At 55.0% G+C, this 15396-nt stretch overlaps 36 non-coding genes across 36 annotated transcripts; 7 read left to right on the plus strand and 29 right to left on the minus strand.

Annotated features, from left to right (window-relative positions):
* Positions 1-118: 118 nt before the first annotated feature.
* Trnam-cau lies at positions 119-191 on the minus strand. Its single transcript has one exon. It is a non-coding gene; the product is annotated as a tRNA-Met (tRNA).
* A 380-nt stretch (positions 192-571) lies between these two features.
* Positions 572-642, minus strand: Trnag-gcc. Its single transcript has one exon. It is a non-coding gene; the product is annotated as a tRNA-Gly (tRNA).
* Positions 643-967: 325 nt separating this feature from the next.
* On the plus strand, positions 968-1039 carry Trnag-ucc. The gene has a single exon. It is a non-coding gene; the product is annotated as a tRNA-Gly (tRNA).
* A 598-nt stretch (positions 1040-1637) lies between these two features.
* Positions 1638-1711, minus strand: Trnai-aau. The gene has a single exon. It is a non-coding gene; the product is annotated as a tRNA-Ile (tRNA).
* A 198-nt stretch (positions 1712-1909) lies between these two features.
* Positions 1910-1981, minus strand: Trnae-uuc. Its single transcript has one exon. It is a non-coding gene; the product is annotated as a tRNA-Glu (tRNA).
* A 305-nt stretch (positions 1982-2286) lies between these two features.
* Trnam-cau lies at positions 2287-2359 on the minus strand. Its single transcript has one exon. It is a non-coding gene; the product is annotated as a tRNA-Met (tRNA).
* A 380-nt stretch (positions 2360-2739) lies between these two features.
* Positions 2740-2810, minus strand: Trnag-gcc. Its single transcript has one exon. It is a non-coding gene; the product is annotated as a tRNA-Gly (tRNA).
* A 325-nt stretch (positions 2811-3135) lies between these two features.
* Trnag-ucc lies at positions 3136-3207 on the plus strand. Its single transcript has one exon. It is a non-coding gene; the product is annotated as a tRNA-Gly (tRNA).
* A 598-nt stretch (positions 3208-3805) lies between these two features.
* Trnai-aau lies at positions 3806-3879 on the minus strand. The gene has a single exon. It is a non-coding gene; the product is annotated as a tRNA-Ile (tRNA).
* A 198-nt stretch (positions 3880-4077) lies between these two features.
* On the minus strand, positions 4078-4149 carry Trnae-uuc. Its single transcript has one exon. It is a non-coding gene; the product is annotated as a tRNA-Glu (tRNA).
* Positions 4150-4454: 305 nt separating this feature from the next.
* Positions 4455-4527, minus strand: Trnam-cau. Its single transcript has one exon. It is a non-coding gene; the product is annotated as a tRNA-Met (tRNA).
* Positions 4528-4907: 380 nt separating this feature from the next.
* Positions 4908-4978, minus strand: Trnag-gcc. The gene has a single exon. It is a non-coding gene; the product is annotated as a tRNA-Gly (tRNA).
* A 325-nt stretch (positions 4979-5303) lies between these two features.
* Trnag-ucc lies at positions 5304-5375 on the plus strand. Its single transcript has one exon. It is a non-coding gene; the product is annotated as a tRNA-Gly (tRNA).
* Positions 5376-5973: 598 nt separating this feature from the next.
* Trnai-aau lies at positions 5974-6047 on the minus strand. Its single transcript has one exon. It is a non-coding gene; the product is annotated as a tRNA-Ile (tRNA).
* A 198-nt stretch (positions 6048-6245) lies between these two features.
* Positions 6246-6317, minus strand: Trnae-uuc. The gene has a single exon. It is a non-coding gene; the product is annotated as a tRNA-Glu (tRNA).
* Positions 6318-6622: 305 nt separating this feature from the next.
* Positions 6623-6695, minus strand: Trnam-cau. Its single transcript has one exon. It is a non-coding gene; the product is annotated as a tRNA-Met (tRNA).
* Positions 6696-7075: 380 nt separating this feature from the next.
* Positions 7076-7146, minus strand: Trnag-gcc. Its single transcript has one exon. It is a non-coding gene; the product is annotated as a tRNA-Gly (tRNA).
* A 325-nt stretch (positions 7147-7471) lies between these two features.
* Positions 7472-7543, plus strand: Trnag-ucc. The gene has a single exon. It is a non-coding gene; the product is annotated as a tRNA-Gly (tRNA).
* A 598-nt stretch (positions 7544-8141) lies between these two features.
* Positions 8142-8215, minus strand: Trnai-aau. Its single transcript has one exon. It is a non-coding gene; the product is annotated as a tRNA-Ile (tRNA).
* Positions 8216-8413: 198 nt separating this feature from the next.
* Trnae-uuc lies at positions 8414-8485 on the minus strand. The gene has a single exon. It is a non-coding gene; the product is annotated as a tRNA-Glu (tRNA).
* A 305-nt stretch (positions 8486-8790) lies between these two features.
* Positions 8791-8863, minus strand: Trnam-cau. The gene has a single exon. It is a non-coding gene; the product is annotated as a tRNA-Met (tRNA).
* A 380-nt stretch (positions 8864-9243) lies between these two features.
* On the minus strand, positions 9244-9314 carry Trnag-gcc. The gene has a single exon. It is a non-coding gene; the product is annotated as a tRNA-Gly (tRNA).
* Positions 9315-9639: 325 nt separating this feature from the next.
* Positions 9640-9711, plus strand: Trnag-ucc. The gene has a single exon. It is a non-coding gene; the product is annotated as a tRNA-Gly (tRNA).
* A 598-nt stretch (positions 9712-10309) lies between these two features.
* On the minus strand, positions 10310-10383 carry Trnai-aau. Its single transcript has one exon. It is a non-coding gene; the product is annotated as a tRNA-Ile (tRNA).
* A 198-nt stretch (positions 10384-10581) lies between these two features.
* Trnae-uuc lies at positions 10582-10653 on the minus strand. The gene has a single exon. It is a non-coding gene; the product is annotated as a tRNA-Glu (tRNA).
* A 305-nt stretch (positions 10654-10958) lies between these two features.
* Positions 10959-11031, minus strand: Trnam-cau. Its single transcript has one exon. It is a non-coding gene; the product is annotated as a tRNA-Met (tRNA).
* Positions 11032-11411: 380 nt separating this feature from the next.
* Trnag-gcc lies at positions 11412-11482 on the minus strand. Its single transcript has one exon. It is a non-coding gene; the product is annotated as a tRNA-Gly (tRNA).
* Positions 11483-11807: 325 nt separating this feature from the next.
* Trnag-ucc lies at positions 11808-11879 on the plus strand. The gene has a single exon. It is a non-coding gene; the product is annotated as a tRNA-Gly (tRNA).
* A 598-nt stretch (positions 11880-12477) lies between these two features.
* On the minus strand, positions 12478-12551 carry Trnai-aau. Its single transcript has one exon. It is a non-coding gene; the product is annotated as a tRNA-Ile (tRNA).
* Positions 12552-12749: 198 nt separating this feature from the next.
* Positions 12750-12821, minus strand: Trnae-uuc. Its single transcript has one exon. It is a non-coding gene; the product is annotated as a tRNA-Glu (tRNA).
* A 305-nt stretch (positions 12822-13126) lies between these two features.
* Positions 13127-13199, minus strand: Trnam-cau. The gene has a single exon. It is a non-coding gene; the product is annotated as a tRNA-Met (tRNA).
* Positions 13200-13579: 380 nt separating this feature from the next.
* Positions 13580-13650, minus strand: Trnag-gcc. Its single transcript has one exon. It is a non-coding gene; the product is annotated as a tRNA-Gly (tRNA).
* Positions 13651-13975: 325 nt separating this feature from the next.
* Positions 13976-14047, plus strand: Trnag-ucc. The gene has a single exon. It is a non-coding gene; the product is annotated as a tRNA-Gly (tRNA).
* Positions 14048-14645: 598 nt separating this feature from the next.
* Trnai-aau lies at positions 14646-14719 on the minus strand. Its single transcript has one exon. It is a non-coding gene; the product is annotated as a tRNA-Ile (tRNA).
* Positions 14720-14917: 198 nt separating this feature from the next.
* Trnae-uuc lies at positions 14918-14989 on the minus strand. Its single transcript has one exon. It is a non-coding gene; the product is annotated as a tRNA-Glu (tRNA).
* Positions 14990-15294: 305 nt separating this feature from the next.
* On the minus strand, positions 15295-15367 carry Trnam-cau. Its single transcript has one exon. It is a non-coding gene; the product is annotated as a tRNA-Met (tRNA).
* Between the last annotated feature and the right edge of the window lie 29 nt (positions 15368-15396).

Below are 15396 nucleotides of genomic sequence, written 5' to 3' on the forward strand. Positions count from 1 at the left end.
AGTAGCAATAACAGGAGGTAAACATTTTCCCGCTGAAGCGTTGAAAAGTTGTGGATAACAAACAAGAACTACGTTGGCGCCCTAGCAACAGCGCCACCATCAGTCACAGAAAATTAAATGCCCCGGGTGAGGATCGAACTCACGACCTTAAGATTATGAGACTTACGCGCTGCCTACTGCGCTACCGAGGCACGGGTGCACCACTGGTCCTGGAAACTGGGTAAATACCGTACCCAATATTAGACGTAGAGACACTGTACTTCCTGGGTAACGTGTTCTGTTGCTACACGCGCACTGCCGGCCCAGTTGATTGCGGTGTTGCTGCAGCTGTTGCAACGATAGGCAGCACTCCTTGTCGTTAAAGCTCAGTGCCTCGGAGGCACCTGGACACAGCAACTTGTGAGGCCAAGCCGACGCTAGTCTGCAGAACATCATGCGAGCGTCCTAGTGGGGACCGGCGAGTGCTGCGTTCTCGGTTCTTCTCAGGGGAATCCAGCTATATATTCTTGCGGATCGTGCATCTCAAGCGCGCAAGCCACACGGCAGCATTATCGCGGGAAAAGCAAAATGATGCATCGGCCGGGAATCGAACCCGGGCCGCCCGCGTGGCAGGCGAGCATTCTACCACTGAACCACCGATGCTGGGGCCAGCGGCAACTTCACGCTGCTTCCCGAGCAGATGTCTCAAGGGAAAGTGGGACTGCCGTCAAGCGCCGTAGCATTCTGTGGAGAAGATGCTGCAGACGCTGAATCCTGCACTGCACTGCTTAAAAATGCCGCCAGAACGCGGTCCTCGCCGGCGCCGACTCTTGCCAAAGGATGCGAAATGTGCGCGGATACGCTGTCCGAATGCGTCTGGATGTGCTCCCCTAGCCTACCTCGAAATGCGCCTGCCAGGTACGATCACCTTCGGCCGCTGCCGACAGGCGGGAAGCCGACACAGCGCGGAGGCGGGGCGCTCGCTTGTGCGGTGGTGGTGTAATGGTCAGCATAGTTGCCTTCCAAGCAGTTGATCCGGGTTCGATTCCCGGCCACCGCAGCAGGCTTTTAATTTCGCGTATGAGTACTTTTGCCACGCGCTCTTAAATTATTGTTTTTCCGGCCTCCTACTCGCTGCATACCAGCCCTTAGTGTGTCTCGACTTGTCTCGACTTTGCTCGGCTGACGCGAGAGCTGACGCTCTCAAATCGGCCTATATCAAAACGACAAGCACGAGAAACGACTGAGAGAGGTAAAGAGAGGTGAGGCTAGGCGATGGACACACAGCACGCCCCCTTCATTTCACGGTGGCGTCTCCCTGACCGAATCGGGCTGCAGCTCCGAAAACTAAGGAGAAACAAAAATAGGAAGTAAAACTGCCAATAGTACCCTGTGTTCCCATGCGCTCACCCGCCCAAGTACTGACAGGGGCCAAAGTGGTTGCGCATCGGCAATCGGACATTTTCTTTCATTTTCTCTTTATCGGTTGAGAACCAGTGTATTCAAGATATTATGGCCATTGCCGAGTGAATGATGTAGCGCTTCCCGACGAGTCGGGTTCGGATCCTCTGTCAACTTCCACGCAGGGTGATGATCTTTTGGTCATCACACTCGCCAGCTGAAATCGGCGCTGCCTTTTCGTAGTAGTAAAAGAGTAGTGGCCCGTGGGGGGATCGAACCCACGACCTTCGCGTTATTAGCACGACGCTCTAACCAACTGAGCTAACGGGCCCCAGCAGATGCAGTTGCTCAGCCCTACGCTGGAAACTGGTGGCATGAAGCCGTACACCATTTCTATGGTCGTCGTGCGTCTGCTTCCCTAGTCTATATTCTGCTGACGGTCACGAAACAGTAGCTATATTGCGAGCAGGACGGGAAACGGCCGCTCGGACAGCTCAAACTTGTCACGACTCGTGTGGAAAAAATTCCGTTCCGGTACCGGGAATCGAACCCGGGCCTCCTGGGTGAAAGCCAGGTATCCTAGCCACTAGACCACACCGGATGCGGCCGTTTCGTTCGACCGTTCGTACGGTCGCTTGTCGCATTTCGTGTCGAGTGCCGCGTCGGCGCCCTTCTCTCTTTGCGAGCATCTTTGCACAGACTGACTGGCAAGGCGCGCACCTCAAACGCCGCAGAGCAATGCTTTTGGCTTCATGCTCTGCTGGGAGAAGAGGAAAAGGGAAGCTGTAAGTAGCAATAACAGGAGGTAAACATTTTCCCGCTGAAGCGTTGAAAAGTTGTGGATAACAAACAAGAACTACGTTGGCGCCCTAGCAACAGCGCCACCATCAGTCACAGAAAATTAAATGCCCCGGGTGAGGATCGAACTCACGACCTTAAGATTATGAGACTTACGCGCTGCCTACTGCGCTACCGAGGCACGGGTGCACCACTGGTCCTGGAAACTGGGTAAATACCGTACCCAATATTAGACGTAGAGACACTGTACTTCCTGGGTAACGTGTTCTGTTGCTACACGCGCACTGCCGGCCCAGTTGATTGCGGTGTTGCTGCAGCTGTTGCAACGATAGGCAGCACTCCTTGTCGTTAAAGCTCAGTGCCTCGGAGGCACCTGGACACAGCAACTTGTGAGGCCAAGCCGACGCTAGTCTGCAGAACATCATGCGAGCGTCCTAGTGGGGACCGGCGAGTGCTGCGTTCTCGGTTCTTCTCAAGGGAATCCAGCTATATATTCTTGCGGATCGTGCATCTCAAGCGCGCAAGCCACACGGCAGCATTATCGCGGGAAAAGCAAAATGATGCATCGGCCGGGAATCGAACCCGGGCCGCCCGCGTGGCAGGCGAGCATTCTACCACTGAACCACCGATGCTGGGGCCAGCGGCAACTTCACGCTGCTTCCCGAGCAGATGTCTCAAGGGAAAGTGGGACTGCCGTCAAGCGCCGTAGCATTCTGTGGAGAAGATGCTGCAGACGCTGAATCCTGCACTGCACTGCTTAAAAATGCCGCCAGAACGCGGTCCTCGCCGGCGCCGACTCTTGCCAAAGGATGCGAAATGTGCGCGGATACGCTGTCCGAATGCGTCTGGATGTGCTCCCCTAGCCTACCTCGAAATGCGCCTGCCAGGTACGATCACCTTCGGCCGCTGCCGACAGGCGGGAAGCCGACACAGCGCGGAGGCGGGGCGCTCGCTTGTGCGGTGGTGGTGTAATGGTCAGCATAGTTGCCTTCCAAGCAGTTGATCCGGGTTCGATTCCCGGCCACCGCAGCAGGCTTTTAATTTCGCGTATGAGTACTTTTGCCACGCGCTCTTAAATTATTGTTTTTCCGGCCTCCTACTCGCTGCATACCAGCCCTTAGTGTGTCTCGACTTGTCTCGACTTTGCTCGGCTGACGCGAGAGCTGACGCTCTCAAATCGGCCTATATCAAAACGACAAGCACGAGAAACGACTGAGAGAGGTAAAGAGAGGTGAGGCTAGGCGATGGACACACAGCACGCCCCCTTCATTTCACGGTGGCGTCTCCCTGACCGAATCGGGCTGCAGCTCCGAAAACTAAGGAGAAACAAAAATAGGAAGTAAAACTGCCAATAGTACCCTGTGTTCCCATGCGCTCACCCGCCCAAGTACTGACAGGGGCCAAAGTGGTTGCGCATCGGCAATCGGACATTTTCTTTCATTTTCTCTTTATCGGTTGAGAACCAGTGTATTCAAGATATTATGGCCATTGCCGAGTGAATGATGTAGCGCTTCCCGACGAGTCGGGTTCGGATCCTCTGTCAACTTCCACGCAGGGTGATGATCTTTTGGTCATCACACTCGCCAGCTGAAATCGGCGCTGCCTTTTCGTAGTAGTAAAAGAGCAGTGGCCCGTGGGGGGATCGAACCCACGACCTTCGCGTTATTAGCACGACGCTCTAACCAACTGAGCTAACGGGCCCCAGCAGATGCAGTTGCTCAGCCCTACGCTGGAAACTGGTGGCATGAAGCCGTACACCATTTCTATGGTCGTCGTGCGTCTGCTTCCCTAGTCTATATTCTGCTGACGGTCACGAAACAGTAGCTATATTGCGAGCAGGACGGGAAACGGCCGCTCGGACAGCTCAAACTTGTCACGACTCGTGTGGAAAAAATTCCGTTCCGGTACCGGGAATCGAACCCGGGCCTCCTGGGTGAAAGCCAGGTATCCTAGCCACTAGACCACACCGGATGCGGCCGTTTCGTTCGACCGTTCGTACGGTCGCTTGTCGCATTTCGTGTCGAGTGCCGCGTCGGCGCCCTTCTCTCTTTGCGAGCATCTTTGCACAGACTGACTGGCAAGGCGCGCACCTCAAACGCCGCAGAGCAATGCTTTTGGCTTCATGCTCTGCTGGGAGAAGAGGAAAAGGGAAGCTGTAAGTAGCAATAACAGGAGGTAAACATTTTCCCGCTGAAGCGTTGAAAAGTTGTGGATAACAAACAAGAACTACGTTGGCGCCCTAGCAACAGCGCCACCATCAGTCACAGAAAATTAAATGCCCCGGGTGAGGATCGAACTCACGACCTTAAGATTATGAGACTTACGCGCTGCCTACTGCGCTACCGAGGCACGGGTGCACCACTGGTCCTGGAAACTGGGTAAATACCGTACCCAATATTAGACGTAGAGACACTGTACTTCCTGGGTAACGTGTTCTGTTGCTACACGCGCACTGCCGGCCCAGTTGATTGCGGTGTTGCTGCAGCTGTTGCAACGATAGGCAGCACTCCTTGTCGTTAAAGCTCAGTGCCTCGGAGGCACCTGGACACAGCAACTTGTGAGGCCAAGCCGACGCTAGTCTGCAGAACATCATGCGAGCGTCCTAGTGGGGACCGGCGAGTGCTGCGTTCTCGGTTCTTCTCAAGGGAATCCAGCTATATATTCTTGCGGATCGTGCATCTCAAGCGCGCAAGCCACACGGCAGCATTATCGCGGGAAAAGCAAAATGATGCATCGGCCGGGAATCGAACCCGGGCCGCCCGCGTGGCAGGCGAGCATTCTACCACTGAACCACCGATGCTGGGGCCAGCGGCAACTTCACGCTGCTTCCCGAGCAGATGTCTCAAGGGAAAGTGGGACTGCCGTCAAGCGCCGTAGCATTCTGTGGAGAAGATGCTGCAGACGCTGAATCCTGCACTGCACTGCTTAAAAATGCCGCCAGAACGCGGTCCTCGCCGGCGCCGACTCTTGCCAAAGGATGCGAAATGTGCGCGGATACGCTGTCCGAATGCGTCTGGATGTGCTCCCCTAGCCTACCTCGAAATGCGCCTGCCAGGTACGATCACCTTCGGCCGCTGCCGACAGGCGGGAAGCCGACACAGCGCGGAGGCGGGGCGCTCGCTTGTGCGGTGGTGGTGTAATGGTCAGCATAGTTGCCTTCCAAGCAGTTGATCCGGGTTCGATTCCCGGCCACCGCAGCAGGCTTTTAATTTCGCGTATGAGTACTTTTGCCACGCGCTCTTAAATTATTGTTTTTCCGGCCTCCTACTCGCTGCATACCAGCCCTTAGTGTGTCTCGACTTGTCTCGACTTTGCTCGGCTGACGCGAGAGCTGACGCTCTCAAATCGGCCTATATCAAAACGACAAGCACGAGAAACGACTGAGAGAGGTAAAGAGAGGTGAGGCTAGGCGATGGACACACAGCACGCCCCCTTCATTTCACGGTGGCGTCTCCCTGACCGAATCGGGCTGCAGCTCCGAAAACTAAGGAGAAACAAAAATAGGAAGTAAAACTGCCAATAGTACCCTGTGTTCCCATGCGCTCACCCGCCCAAGTACTGACAGGGGCCAAAGTGGTTGCGCATCGGCAATCGGACATTTTCTTTCATTTTCTCTTTATCGGTTGAGAACCAGTGTATTCAAGATATTATGGCCATTGCCGAGTGAATGATGTAGCGCTTCCCGACGAGTCGGGTTCGGATCCTCTGTCAACTTCCACGCAGGGTGATGATCTTTTGGTCATCACACTCGCCAGCTGAAATCGGCGCTGCCTTTTCGTAGTAGTAAAAGAGCAGTGGCCCGTGGGGGGATCGAACCCACGACCTTCGCGTTATTAGCACGACGCTCTAACCAACTGAGCTAACGGGCCCCAGCAGATGCAGTTGCTCAGCCCTACGCTGGAAACTGGTGGCATGAAGCCGTACACCATTTCTATGGTCGTCGTGCGTCTGCTTCCCTAGTCTATATTCTGCTGACGGTCACGAAACAGTAGCTATATTGCGAGCAGGACGGGAAACGGCCGCTCGGACAGCTCAAACTTGTCACGACTCGTGTGGAAAAAATTCCGTTCCGGTACCGGGAATCGAACCCGGGCCTCCTGGGTGAAAGCCAGGTATCCTAGCCACTAGACCACACCGGATGCGGCCGTTTCGTTCGACCGTTCGTACGGTCGCTTGTCGCATTTCGTGTCGAGTGCCGCGTCGGCGCCCTTCTCTCTTTGCGAGCATCTTTGCACAGACTGACTGGCAAGGCGCGCACCTCAAACGCCGCAGAGCAATGCTTTTGGCTTCATGCTCTGCTGGGAGAAGAGGAAAAGGGAAGCTGTAAGTAGCAATAACAGGAGGTAAACATTTTCCCGCTGAAGCGTTGAAAAGTTGTGGATAACAAACAAGAACTACGTTGGCGCCCTAGCAACAGCGCCACCATCAGTCACAGAAAATTAAATGCCCCGGGTGAGGATCGAACTCACGACCTTAAGATTATGAGACTTACGCGCTGCCTACTGCGCTACCGAGGCACGGGTGCACCACTGGTCCTGGAAACTGGGTAAATACCGTACCCAATATTAGACGTAGAGACACTGTACTTCCTGGGTAACGTGTTCTGTTGCTACACGCGCACTGCCGGCCCAGTTGATTGCGGTGTTGCTGCAGCTGTTGCAACGATAGGCAGCACTCCTTGTCGTTAAAGCTCAGTGCCTCGGAGGCACCTGGACACAGCAACTTGTGAGGCCAAGCCGACGCTAGTCTGCAGAACATCATGCGAGCGTCCTAGTGGGGACCGGCGAGTGCTGCGTTCTCGGTTCTTCTCAAGGGAATCCAGCTATATATTCTTGCGGATCGTGCATCTCAAGCGCGCAAGCCACACGGCAGCATTATCGCGGGAAAAGCAAAATGATGCATCGGCCGGGAATCGAACCCGGGCCGCCCGCGTGGCAGGCGAGCATTCTACCACTGAACCACCGATGCTGGGGCCAGCGGCAACTTCACGCTGCTTCCCGAGCAGATGTCTCAAGGGAAAGTGGGACTGCCGTCAAGCGCCGTAGCATTCTGTGGAGAAGATGCTGCAGACGCTGAATCCTGCACTGCACTGCTTAAAAATGCCGCCAGAACGCGGTCCTCGCCGGCGCCGACTCTTGCCAAAGGATGCGAAATGTGCGCGGATACGCTGTCCGAATGCGTCTGGATGTGCTCCCCTAGCCTACCTCGAAATGCGCCTGCCAGGTACGATCACCTTCGGCCGCTGCCGACAGGCGGGAAGCCGACACAGCGCGGAGGCGGGGCGCTCGCTTGTGCGGTGGTGGTGTAATGGTCAGCATAGTTGCCTTCCAAGCAGTTGATCCGGGTTCGATTCCCGGCCACCGCAGCAGGCTTTTAATTTCGCGTATGAGTACTTTTGCCACGCGCTCTTAAATTATTGTTTTTCCGGCCTCCTACTCGCTGCATACCAGCCCTTAGTGTGTCTCGACTTGTCTCGACTTTGCTCGGCTGACGCGAGAGCTGACGCTCTCAAATCGGCCTATATCAAAACGACAAGCACGAGAAACGACTGAGAGAGGTAAAGAGAGGTGAGGCTAGGCGATGGACACACAGCACGCCCCCTTCATTTCACGGTGGCGTCTCCCTGACCGAATCGGGCTGCAGCTCCGAAAACTAAGGAGAAACAAAAATAGGAAGTAAAACTGCCAATAGTACCCTGTGTTCCCATGCGCTCACCCGCCCAAGTACTGACAGGGGCCAAAGTGGTTGCGCATCGGCAATCGGACATTTTCTTTCATTTTCTCTTTATCGGTTGAGAACCAGTGTATTCAAGATATTATGGCCATTGCCGAGTGAATGATGTAGCGCTTCCCGACGAGTCGGGTTCGGATCCTCTGTCAACTTCCACGCAGGGTGATGATCTTTTGGTCATCACACTCGCCAGCTGAAATCGGCGCTGCCTTTTCGTAGTAGTAAAAGAGCAGTGGCCCGTGGGGGGATCGAACCCACGACCTTCGCGTTATTAGCACGACGCTCTAACCAACTGAGCTAACGGGCCCCAGCAGATGCAGTTGCTCAGCCCTACGCTGGAAACTGGTGGCATGAAGCCGTACACCATTTCTATGGTCGTCGTGCGTCTGCTTCCCTAGTCTATATTCTGCTGACGGTCACGAAACAGTAGCTATATTGCGAGCAGGACGGGAAACGGCCGCTCGGACAGCTCAAACTTGTCACGACTCGTGTGGAAAAAATTCCGTTCCGGTACCGGGAATCGAACCCGGGCCTCCTGGGTGAAAGCCAGGTATCCTAGCCACTAGACCACACCGGATGCGGCCGTTTCGTTCGACCGTTCGTACGGTCGCTTGTCGCATTTCGTGTCGAGTGCCGCGTCGGCGCCCTTCTCTCTTTGCGAGCATCTTTGCACAGACTGACTGGCAAGGCGCGCACCTCAAACGCCGCAGAGCAATGCTTTTGGCTTCATGCTCTGCTGGGAGAAGAGGAAAAGGGAAGCTGTAAGTAGCAATAACAGGAGGTAAACATTTTCCCGCTGAAGCGTTGAAAAGTTGTGGATAACAAACAAGAACTACGTTGGCGCCCTAGCAACAGCGCCACCATCAGTCACAGAAAATTAAATGCCCCGGGTGAGGATCGAACTCACGACCTTAAGATTATGAGACTTACGCGCTGCCTACTGCGCTACCGAGGCACGGGTGCACCACTGGTCCTGGAAACTGGGTAAATACCGTACCCAATATTAGACGTAGAGACACTGTACTTCCTGGGTAACGTGTTCTGTTGCTACACGCGCACTGCCGGCCCAGTTGATTGCGGTGTTGCTGCAGCTGTTGCAACGATAGGCAGCACTCCTTGTCGTTAAAGCTCAGTGCCTCGGAGGCACCTGGACACAGCAACTTGTGAGGCCAAGCCGACGCTAGTCTGCAGAACATCATGCGAGCGTCCTAGTGGGGACCGGCGAGTGCTGCGTTCTCGGTTCTTCTCAAGGGAATCCAGCTATATATTCTTGCGGATCGTGCATCTCAAGCGCGCAAGCCACACGGCAGCATTATCGCGGGAAAAGCAAAATGATGCATCGGCCGGGAATCGAACCCGGGCCGCCCGCGTGGCAGGCGAGCATTCTACCACTGAACCACCGATGCTGGGGCCAGCGGCAACTTCACGCTGCTTCCCGAGCAGATGTCTCAAGGGAAAGTGGGACTGCCGTCAAGCGCCGTAGCATTCTGTGGAGAAGATGCTGCAGACGCTGAATCCTGCACTGCACTGCTTAAAAATGCCGCCAGAACGCGGTCCTCGCCGGCGCCGACTCTTGCCAAAGGATGCGAAATGTGCGCGGATACGCTGTCCGAATGCGTCTGGATGTGCTCCCCTAGCCTACCTCGAAATGCGCCTGCCAGGTACGATCACCTTCGGCCGCTGCCGACAGGCGGGAAGCCGACACAGCGCGGAGGCGGGGCGCTCGCTTGTGCGGTGGTGGTGTAATGGTCAGCATAGTTGCCTTCCAAGCAGTTGATCCGGGTTCGATTCCCGGCCACCGCAGCAGGCTTTTAATTTCGCGTATGAGTACTTTTGCCACGCGCTCTTAAATTATTGTTTTTCCGGCCTCCTACTCGCTGCATACCAGCCCTTAGTGTGTCTCGACTTGTCTCGACTTTGCTCGGCTGACGCGAGAGCTGACGCTCTCAAATCGGCCTATATCAAAACGACAAGCACGAGAAACGACTGAGAGAGGTAAAGAGAGGTGAGGCTAGGCGATGGACACACAGCACGCCCCCTTCATTTCACGGTGGCGTCTCCCTGACCGAATCGGGCTGCAGCTCCGAAAACTAAGGAGAAACAAAAATAGGAAGTAAAACTGCCAATAGTACCCTGTGTTCCCATGCGCTCACCCGCCCAAGTACTGACAGGGGCCAAAGTGGTTGCGCATCGGCAATCGGACATTTTCTTTCATTTTCTCTTTATCGGTTGAGAACCAGTGTATTCAAGATATTATGGCCATTGCCGAGTGAATGATGTAGCGCTTCCCGACGAGTCGGGTTCGGATCCTCTGTCAACTTCCACGCAGGGTGATGATCTTTTGGTCATCACACTCGCCAGCTGAAATCGGCGCTGCCTTTTCGTAGTAGTAAAAGAGCAGTGGCCCGTGGGGGGATCGAACCCACGACCTTCGCGTTATTAGCACGACGCTCTAACCAACTGAGCTAACGGGCCCCAGCAGATGCAGTTGCTCAGCCCTACGCTGGAAACTGGTGGCATGAAGCCGTACACCATTTCTATGGTCGTCGTGCGTCTGCTTCCCTAGTCTATATTCTGCTGACGGTCACGAAACAGTAGCTATATTGCGAGCAGGACGGGAAACGGCCGCTCGGACAGCTCAAACTTGTCACGACTCGTGTGGAAAAAATTCCGTTCCGGTACCGGGAATCGAACCCGGGCCTCCTGGGTGAAAGCCAGGTATCCTAGCCACTAGACCACACCGGATGCGGCCGTTTCGTTCGACCGTTCGTACGGTCGCTTGTCGCATTTCGTGTCGAGTGCCGCGTCGGCGCCCTTCTCTCTTTGCGAGCATCTTTGCACAGACTGACTGGCAAGGCGCGCACCTCAAACGCCGCAGAGCAATGCTTTTGGCTTCATGCTCTGCTGGGAGAAGAGGAAAAGGGAAGCTGTAAGTAGCAATAACAGGAGGTAAACATTTTCCCGCTGAAGCGTTGAAAAGTTGTGGATAACAAACAAGAACTACGTTGGCGCCCTAGCAACAGCGCCACCATCAGTCACAGAAAATTAAATGCCCCGGGTGAGGATCGAACTCACGACCTTAAGATTATGAGACTTACGCGCTGCCTACTGCGCTACCGAGGCACGGGTGCACCACTGGTCCTGGAAACTGGGTAAATACCGTACCCAATATTAGACGTAGAGACACTGTACTTCCTGGGTAACGTGTTCTGTTGCTACACGCGCACTGCCGGCCCAGTTGATTGCGGTGTTGCTGCAGCTGTTGCAACGATAGGCAGCACTCCTTGTCGTTAAAGCTCAGTGCCTCGGAGGCACCTGGACACAGCAACTTGTGAGGCCAAGCCGACGCTAGTCTGCAGAACATCATGCGAGCGTCCTAGTGGGGACCGGCGAGTGCTGCGTTCTCGGTTCTTCTCAAGGGAATCCAGCTATATATTCTTGCGGATCGTGCATCTCAAGCGCGCAAGCCACACGGCAGCATTATCGCGGGAAAAGCAAAATGATGCATCGGCCGGGAATCGAACCCGGGCCGCCCGCGTGGCAGGCGAGCATTCTACCACTGAACCACCGATGCTGGGGCCAGCGGCAACTTCACGCTGCTTCCCGAGCAGATGTCTCAAGGGAAAGTGGGACTGCCGTCAAGCGCCGTAGCATTCTGTGGAGAAGATGCTGCAGACGCTGAATCCTGCACTGCACTGCTTAAAAATGCCGCCAGAACGCGGTCCTCGCCGGCGCCGACTCTTGCCAAAGGATGCGAAATGTGCGCGGATACGCTGTCCGAATGCGTCTGGATGTGCTCCCCTAGCCTACCTCGAAATGCGCCTGCCAGGTACGATCACCTTCGGCCGCTGCCGACAGGCGGGAAGCCGACACAGCGCGGAGGCGGGGCGCTCGCTTGTGCGGTGGTGGTGTAATGGTCAGCATAGTTGCCTTCCAAGCAGTTGATCCGGGTTCGATTCCCGGCCACCGCAGCAGGCTTTTAATTTCGCGTATGAGTACTTTTGCCACGCGCTCTTAAATTATTGTTTTTCCGGCCTCCTACTCGCTGCATACCAGCCCTTAGTGTGTCTCGACTTGTCTCGACTTTGCTCGGCTGACGCGAGAGCTGACGCTCTCAAATCGGCCTATATCAAAACGACAAGCACGAGAAACGACTGAGAGAGGTAAAGAGAGGTGAGGCTAGGCGATGGACACACAGCACGCCCCCTTCATTTCACGGTGGCGTCTCCCTGACCGAATCGGGCTGCAGCTCCGAAAACTAAGGAGAAACAAAAATAGGAAGTAAAACTGCCAATAGTACCCTGTGTTCCCATGCGCTCACCCGCCCAAGTACTGACAGGGGCCAAAGTGGTTGCGCATCGGCAATCGGACATTTTCTTTCATTTTCTCTTTATCGGTTGAGAACCAGTGTATTCAAGATATTATGGCCATTGCCGAGTGAATGATGTAGCGCTTCCCGACGAGTCGGGTTCGGATCCTCTGTCAACTTCCACGCAGGGTGATGATCTTTTGGTCATCACACTCGCCAGCTGAAATCGGCGCTGCCTTTTCGTAGTAGTAAAAGAGTAGTGGCCCGTGGGGGGATCGAACCCACGACCTTCGCGTTATTAGCACGACGCTCTAACCAACTGAGCTAACGGGCCCCAGCAGATGCAGTTGCTCAGCCCTACGCTGGAAACTGGTGGCATGAAGCCGTACACCATTTCTATGGTCGTCGTGCGTCTGCTTCCCTAGTCTATATTCTGCTGACGGTCACGAAACAGTAGCTATATTGCGAGCAGGACGGGAAACGGCCGCTCGGACAGCTCAAACTTGTCACGACTCGTGTGGAAAAAATTCCGTTCCGGTACCGGGAATCGAACCCGGGCCTCCTGGGTGAAAGCCAGGTATCCTAGCCACTAGACCACACCGGATGCGGCCGTTTCGTTCGACCGTTCGTACGGTCGCTTGTCGCATTTCGTGTCGAGTGCCGCGTCGGCGCCCTTCTCTCTTTGCGAGCATCTTTGCACAGACTGACTGGCAAGGCGCGCACCTCAAACGCCGCAGAGCAATGCTTTTGGCTTCATGCTCTGCTGGGAGAAGAGGAAAAGGGAAGCTGTAAGTAGCAATAACAGGAGGTAAACATTTTCCCGCTGAAGCGTTGAAAAGTTGTGGATAACAAACAAGAACTACGTTGGCGCCCTAGCAACAGCGCCACCATCAGTCACAGAAAATTAAATGCCCCGGGTGAGGATCGAACTCACGACCTTAAGATTATGAGACTTACGCGCTGCCTACTGCGCTACCGAGGCACGGGTGCACCACTGGTCCTGGAAACTGGGTAAATACCGTACCCAATATTAGACGTAGAGACACTGTACTTCCTGGGTAACGTGTTCTGTTGCTACACGCGCACTGCCGGCCCAGTTGATTGCGGTGTTGCTGCAGCTGTTGCAACGATAGGCAGCACTCCTTGTCGTTAAAGCTCAGTGCCTCGGAGGCACCTGGACACAGCAACTTGTGAGGCCAAGCCGACGCTAGTCTGCAGAACATCATGCGAGCGTCCTAGTGGGGACCGGCGAGTGCTGCGTTCTCGGTTCTTCTCAAGGGAATCCAGCTATATATTCTTGCGGATCGTGCATCTCAAGCGCGCAAGCCACACGGCAGCATTATCGCGGGAAAAGCAAAATGATGCATCGGCCGGGAATCGAACCCGGGCCGCCCGCGTGGCAGGCGAGCATTCTACCACTGAACCACCGATGCTGGGGCCAGCGGCAACTTCACGCTGCTTCCCGAGCAGATGTCTCAAGGGAAAGTGGGACTGCCGTCAAGCGCCGTAGCATTCTGTGGAGAAGATGCTGCAGACGCTGAATCCTGCACTGCACTGCTTAAAAATGCCGCCAGAACGCGGTCCTCGCCGGCGCCGACTCTTGCCAAAGGATGCGAAATGTGCGCGGATACGCTGTCCGAATGCGTCTGGATGTGCTCCCCTAGCCTACCTCGAAATGCGCCTGCCAGGTACGATCACCTTCGGCCGCTGCCGACAGGCGGGAAGCCGACACAGCGCGGAGGCGGGGCGCTCGCTTGTGCGGTGGTGGTGTAATGGTCAGCATAGTTGCCTTCCAAGCAGTTGATCCGGGTTCGATTCCCGGCCACCGCAGCAGGCTTTTAATTTCGCGTATGAGTACTTTTGCCACGCGCTCTTAAATTATTGTTTTTCCGGCCTCCTACTCGCTGCATACCAGCCCTTAGTGTGTCTCGACTTGTCTCGACTTTGCTCGGCTGACGCGAGAGCTGACGCTCTCAAATCGGCCTATATCAAAACGACAAGCACGAGAAACGACTGAGAGAGGTAAAGAGAGGTGAGGCTAGGCGATGGACACACAGCACGCCCCCTTCATTTCACGGTGGCGTCTCCCTGACCGAATCGGGCTGCAGCTCCGAAAACTAAGGAGAAACAAAAATAGGAAGTAAAACTGCCAATAGTACCCTGTGTTCCCATGCGCTCACCCGCCCAAGTACTGACAGGGGCCAAAGTGGTTGCGCATCGGCAATCGGACATTTTCTTTCATTTTCTCTTTATCGGTTGAGAACCAGTGTATTCAAGATATTATGGCCATTGCCGAGTGAATGATGTAGCGCTTCCCGACGAGTCGGGTTCGGATCCTCTGTCAACTTCCACGCAGGGTGATGATCTTTTGGTCATCACACTCGCCAGCTGAAATCGGCGCTGCCTTTTCGTAGTAGTAAAAGAGTAGTGGCCCGTGGGGGGATCGAACCCACGACCTTCGCGTTATTAGCACGACGCTCTAACCAACTGAGCTAACGGGCCCCAGCAGATGCAGTTGCTCAGCCCTACGCTGGAAACTGGTGGCATGAAGCCGTACACCATTTCTATGGTCGTCGTGCGTCTGCTTCCCTAGTCTATATTCTGCTGACGGTCACGAAACAGTAGCTATATTGCGAGCAGGACGGGAAACGGCCGCTCGGACAGCTCAAACTTGTCACGACTCGTGTGGAAAAAATTCCGTTCCGGTACCGGGAATCGAACCCGGGCCTCCTGGGTGAAAGCCAGGTATCCTAGCCACTAGACCACACCGGATGCGGCCGTTTCGTTCGACCGTTCGTACGGTCGCTTGTCGCATTTCGTGTCGAGTGCCGCGTCGGCGCCCTTCTCTCTTTGCGAGCATCTTTGCACAGACTGACTGGCAAGGCGCGCACCTCAAACGCCGCAGAGCAATGCTTTTGGCTTCATGCTCTGCTGGGAGAAGAGGAAAAGGGAAGCTGTAAGTAGCAATAACAGGAGGTAAACATTTTCCCGCTGAAGCGTTGAAAAGTTGTGGATAACAAACAAGAACTACGTTGGCGCCCTAGCAACAGCGCCACCATCAGTCACAGAAAATTAAATGCCCCGGGTGAGGATCGAACTCACGACCTTAAGATTATGAGACTTACGCGCTGCCTACTGCGCTACCGAGGCACGGGTGCACCACTGGTCCTGGAAACTGG

Source organism: Schistocerca piceifrons, unplaced genomic scaffold, assembly GCF_021461385.2.
Source record: "Schistocerca piceifrons isolate TAMUIC-IGC-003096 unplaced genomic scaffold, iqSchPice1.1 HiC_scaffold_667, whole genome shotgun sequence".
Lineage (NCBI taxonomy): Eukaryota > Metazoa > Arthropoda > Insecta > Orthoptera > Acrididae > Schistocerca > Schistocerca piceifrons.